This window comes from Tamandua tetradactyla, chromosome 26 (genome assembly GCF_023851605.1).
Source record: "Tamandua tetradactyla isolate mTamTet1 chromosome 26, mTamTet1.pri, whole genome shotgun sequence".
Lineage (NCBI taxonomy): Eukaryota > Metazoa > Chordata > Mammalia > Pilosa > Myrmecophagidae > Tamandua > Tamandua tetradactyla.
Window position 1 is genome coordinate 38498386 of NC_135352.1, and position 5367 is coordinate 38503752.

The 5367-nt window shown below is 36.3% G+C and overlaps 1 long non-coding RNA gene across 1 annotated transcript; it reads right to left on the bottom strand.

Moving 5' to 3' along the window:
• Window positions 1-423: 423 nt before the first annotated feature.
• On the bottom strand, window positions 424-5119 carry LOC143670012 (uncharacterized). The gene is made up of 3 exons (XR_013169207.1): window positions 4868-5119; window positions 3366-3413; window positions 424-721 (listed from the first exon to the last, which is right to left on the bottom strand). It is a non-coding gene; the product is annotated as an uncharacterized LOC143670012 (long non-coding RNA).
• Window positions 5120-5367: the final 248 nt, after the last annotated feature.

Sequence of the window (5367 nt, forward strand, 5' to 3'; positions counted from 1 at the left end):
GCAAATTAGAGCTTACTGAGGGTGAGGGGATCGGGTGAGGGAGGCAGGAGTGTTTAAAAGAAAAGCTATATGTAATTGGGACAAAATCTATACAGTCTTTAAAGTAAAGAAAAAATCTACAAGGTAACAACTGCTGTGCCAAAAAAAAAGGAGAGAGAAGAAACAAAGAAATTATTCCAGAAACAATTTTTTGGTCAAATACAACAAAATATTTCAGCTAGGGAGATATATATTCTGAGAAAATGTTGTACTATCGTCAGAAAAATTTTGTTTACAATACCACAGTTTTTATGGAACTTAAACCTACAATAACGTGATAGAAGATGTGGCTCAGCCATTAAAAAAAAAGCTAAGTTTCAAAAGCAAACTACAACCTATTCACACAAAATATACCATGTACACATCTGATCTAAATAGCCTAAGGAAATTTTATATTGGGTGACCAAATAGAAGTGACAATAAATTTTACGTGCAGTAAAATTCATTGAACCAAGGGTAAAAAAGCTGAATATAAAAAAACAGAATTACCAATTACCCACTGAAGATTGAGCATGTAAATTCTAATGGTGGAGAAGCAGGAGGTTGTGCTTCTAGGGACTCTCATTTTGGAAGAAGGTAGCAAGGCAGGACCCATGAAAGCAGCAAGGGGCAGGGGGAGCGTACTTATCTGGAGAGCAGCTGATCTGTCATATTTGGAAGTCAAATCATGGGTCTCTGGTCCCTGCGAATAGGAGAGAAATAGTTCTGTGTTGACTGTGAGACAGACTAGGCTTTCTGAATGAGACGTATAACTCAGGAGGTAATAGCAGCAGTAAGAAATACCACTGAGTAATGTGGTAAGATTCTTATGAGCAGTGCCTTCATCCTCACCGCAATCCTACAGGATAGATATTGTTATCTCCACTTGACACATGAGGAAACGGAGTCTGAGGGAATTTAACTAAATTAAATTTCCCAGCATCACAAAGCTAATGAGAGTGCACCAGGAATTTAGATCCGATCTGTCTGTCCCAAACTCTTACTCTTTCTATGTCACACTGGTCATTACTGCATTCATTTAACTTATTCAACAAATAAATACGTGTTATACATTTATAACTTCTCTGTTTGTTTCTCTTATAGAGAGAGAACAAAAAGAGAACATTTGGAGGAAATGTTAAGTTAAGGAGATTTGTTTTATACTATATTACAAAGATTCACAAGAAGATTTAGAAAGACATTCACTGGTTTACCTTTTGATACTAACCCTCCCTCCCCTTCTGCTTCCATCACTTCCCCTCTCCTCCCCTCTCTCTCTTTCTCCCTCTTGCTCCCAGGAATATGCCCTTATCTGCCATCCAGTCTATCTTTTGACTATATCTCTCATCATTTTATTCAGCTGTAATTTGCACATTTCCTACACGGTGATGTGATTCATTAGAAGACCCTGCTCTAGACAATGAATATTTAAGCAGATATGTACATCGTAATGTTTAATATGTACACCTAATCAATGCACTTTTGGACCTTTGATCAACTAATTTAGGAATGATCCACTAAGTGATGAAAGTAAGGGAAGGAAGGGAAAAGAAAGGGAGAAGGGCAGGAACTAGAATTTTTGAAAGTATGTTGCACTCCAAGCAAAATCATAAGTGCCTCATAGTTCATATCATAAAATCATAATTCTAAACGTAGGTATCGACACTCATCTTTAGCATCACAGCTAGCAGAGGCTGAGAGACTACCTTGGCTAAGTTTGCACAGATAGTCCACAGAGGGGCCGTGGAACAAAGCCAACTCTGGTTCACTCCAAAACCTTCTTTCCAAGACATGAAAGCACAAATGTTCCAAAGGATTTGTACTAAACTTTACGGAAGGTCAAGAACAGGTCATGGAGAGGATATAAAGTGAAAAGTCTGTTCCTACATTAAAAAAAATAAAATAAAATCTGAGACGTTTTATGATGAGCCAACAGGAGAGCAGGAATTTGTCTTCAACCAGACAAAAAGCCAGGCCTGCTATGAGAATAACGACACGTTGCATTCTTTCTCTTCTCCTTTTTCTGCTGCTGCTTCTTTCCCCCCATTTTAAGAAATATACCATGTAGCTACTTTTTCCTTTTGCTTTTATGCCCTACTTGAGTTTTTTAAATTATGAGAGTTGTAGGTTTTTATTAAAATTATGAATAAAATGCAGTTTCCAAATCTGCCCCTTCATACACACTCCATTTGTCCTATTGTTGACACCTTGCATTACATTAGTATGGTAATTTTGTCACAATTGATGCAACAGTGATATTACAATTATACTATTAACTGTAGTCTGTAGTTTACAGTAGGCATCACTGCTCATATTGTACAATCCTGTGTTGTCCTTAAAATTTTTATTCTAATAATACATATATACCCCAAGATTACCCATTTTAGCCACATCCAAATATACAATGCAGTGTGGTAATTGCATTCACAATGTTGTGTTACTATCGACACCATCCTTTAGCAACACTTTCCCATTCCCCCAAATAGAATCTCTGTACCCATTAAGCATTAACTTTCTTTCAAAATAGAGTTAGTGATAATAATAAATGGCTGAATCCCAATATTAACTTCTCACTTTCCTGTTGTGAGATAAAGGAACTCACACAGCCAGATAGTAACTTCACTTCTCTACAGTGCTTTTACTTTTATCAGTACTTTGTAAAAGCAGAATGGCTGTGCAACAGGTGAGCAGGGCATGGGGAAGGCTCCAGATTATCCCAAGAGTTAATAAGTATGAAGCTGAAGGCATAAGCAGAAGAAATATTTCGATGTAGAAACAAAGTCAAATCCAGCTAACTGACATACAAAGGACACGAACTGGGGCTGGCACACCAGAAAGGGAATGTTCACAGAGAGTGAAGGAAAAAGATTTCAGCAAAAGCCCTGAACCTGCAGAACAGTTATTCTCCATGGCTGCCACGTGCAGCTGAGAGTGTCTGCCCCAGCAGTGGCTTTGGGTTTTCCTCTCCCAAGCGCGGCATGAAGACCTGCAGGAAACCTGCTGGAGACCTGCTGCTCAGCACAGAGCTATCCATGGCAGGTTACGTCAAATGCATTGTCATGATTCACCAGCTAAAATCAGTTGTCTCTTGTATGTATCACAAGTCCATTTCTATAGGCAAAAACAAATTACTAGATTTTTGATTAATTTAACTTTTTTTAAGCAAGCGTCTTAGAGAAGTATAGCATGCACACAGAAATGCACACAAATCAAAAGGGTATATTGCTTGGTGGTTTCCTAACAATGAACACATTCCTGTAGCCAAAACCAAATCAAGAAATGAAACATTCTTAAAAAACCTCCCCACCCATGCCTCCTGTCAGTCACCACACTCCTTAGGGTCGTACCTAACTGGATGTCTAACGCCACGGCTCACTGCAGCTTGGCTTAGGATTCTAGAGAAATTGAAACATGCAAAATTTACCATTTTGTGTGTGGCTCTTTTTATTAACATTCTATTTGTGAGAATCATGGAGCTTGTTAAGTATTGCAATCGTTTGCTCTTCCTAGTTGCAGGATAACATCCCATTGCCTACTTATACAATGATCTACTTATCCATTACATTGCTAACGGGCATCTGCTTTATTTAATTTTTTTACAGGTTTTAATTCAGAGAGCGCTGCTGGGAGCTTTCTTGTACATGTTGCATGGTATATTTTTTGGAGAGGAATTGCTGGGTCTGAGGATTCACTATGGTCACCTTTAATAAATGTTCCCAAATAGTTCTCCAAAGTGGCTCTGCATCAATTATTACTCCACCCAGCAACGTTTGAAAGCTCCAATTACTCCACATTGCCACTTGGGATTGTGGATAGTTTTAATTTTAGTCTTTCTGGTTAGAGCTACTATTTAAAACATAGAATTTCCACTTAAATTTGAAATATGTGGCATATGAGTATAATAAAACATTACTCATTGCTAATCTAAAACTCAATATTACTGAGAGCCTTATATTTTTATTTGCTAGATCTGGCAGCCTTATTCCGGTACATGTGTGAAGTTATCTCATTTTGGTTTTAATCTGCATTTCGCTCATGATTAATAGGTTGAGTATCTTTTCATAATTATTTTGGCCATTTGGATATCCTTTTTTATAAATTCCTATCCAAGTATTTTGTCCATTTTTATATTTCAGGTATTTTTTATTGATTTCTAAGAGTTCTTTCAGTACTCTATAGTCACATTTTTTGTCAGATAAATGTTACAAATATTTTCTCCCACTCTGTCCTTATTCAATCTCTTAATAGTGTCATCTGATAAAAAGTTTAGGTTACCATCCAAATTCTTAATATTTTCCCATATGGATAGTGTTTGAAATGTTCGGTTATGAAATCTTTTGCCTCTCCCAAGTTTGTAATGAAATTCTTTTACATTTTCTTCCAGAAGCTTTATTGTGTGGTCTTTCACACTTAGATCAACAATACATCTGGAACTGGTTTCTGTGTTTTATATGAGGTAAGCAGTCAGTTATTTTCCTAAACAGATAAGTGACTCAATTTAAGACATAAATTTGAGCATATGTAATCATCGTACACAGATACGCTTTTCTGGGCAAGAGAGAAAGGAGTGAAGTCCCTGCTAAGTGCAGGATATTGCAAATAACTCTCATATGCCCAAGGGATTATTTTACATGTCTTCTTATCTATTAATATGTTGGTTAAAAAGGGGTTTAAAAGTACATGTATCCTCAGAGTGGCCTTCTCAGGAAACAGGCTCCTACAAGGTATTAGGATATTTTTCTCACTTTCCTTTACAAATTTATCAGGTAATAATTATTTACAAACAGTTTTATATCTAAATCATCTTCATTTAGATAGGTCTTGGAAATCTAGAAAAAAATATTTATACCTTGAAATTCTGAAGTGTTTTAAAGATGACCTTCCATCCATGAACTGTGACAATCTCCTTTTGTGAAATGAATCAACAGGAACTTTAAACAGTTCTACATATGTAAAAGGGTAAGTATAAACAGCTGAACAGAGCAGAATCAAGTAGCTACCCTTGTGAGGTAACACATAAGTTTTTAAATGTGACTGGGCTACTGGAATCTAGAAGGATCTCAAGATTCTCAAGGTTGTAGACCATTTTCCCACTCCTATCCATGAATAGGCATTATTTTCACTTTTGAGGGTTTTTTTAACTTAAGAAATAGATACAGATGAATTACTGTGACATAGACAATCCAAGAATGTTAATTCTATAGTTCATGTATTATACCAAATATGTCAGGAGAAGAGCAGGTTTTTATACTATCATAAGTATATGACTATATAATGGTAAACAGGTTTCGAGAAGATAAGAATATAGAAACATAAAAACAAATCATAGTTACATTCAGAAATTGTCTC